Source organism: Lupinus angustifolius, chromosome LG15, assembly GCF_001865875.1.
Source record: "Lupinus angustifolius cultivar Tanjil chromosome LG15, LupAngTanjil_v1.0, whole genome shotgun sequence".
Lineage (NCBI taxonomy): Eukaryota > Viridiplantae > Streptophyta > Magnoliopsida > Fabales > Fabaceae > Lupinus > Lupinus angustifolius.
The window spans coordinates 1,084,656-1,085,119 of NC_032023.1; positions in this window are offsets into that span (position 1 = coordinate 1,084,656).

Consider the following 464-nt stretch of genomic DNA (forward strand, 5'->3'; position numbering starts at 1 on the left):
TTGAAGTGTTTCAATTTCTTTTAAAATATTTTGAGCATTACTACTTTGGTATATTAAAGAGTATAAGATAAAAGTACCTATTTAGACTTAGACTAATTGTCTTGAAGCTTTAATTTTCTTGGTCTTCATAAGTAATCTTCCTTTTCTTATTTTTGGTGATGTTGGTGCCTTCATCAAAACCTTGCCAAGGTCAGGAGCATAGATCTTCTTCAGAATCTCCCCCATTTTAATGATGACAAACCAAGATCTTTTTGACATTGTAGTTTTCTTGAGAGCAACATACTTTGAGATATGTTGAAGTTTGACTTGAGTATGCTCCCCCTATCTTGTATGCTACCCCTTTCTTTTAGAGTAATATGCTTAAAATAATTTAACAGAAAATACACTTCTCCCAACTTTTCTCCCCATTTTGACTTCATCAAAAAGTAGAAAAGCAAAGAGATTCCAACATGTGTATATATATA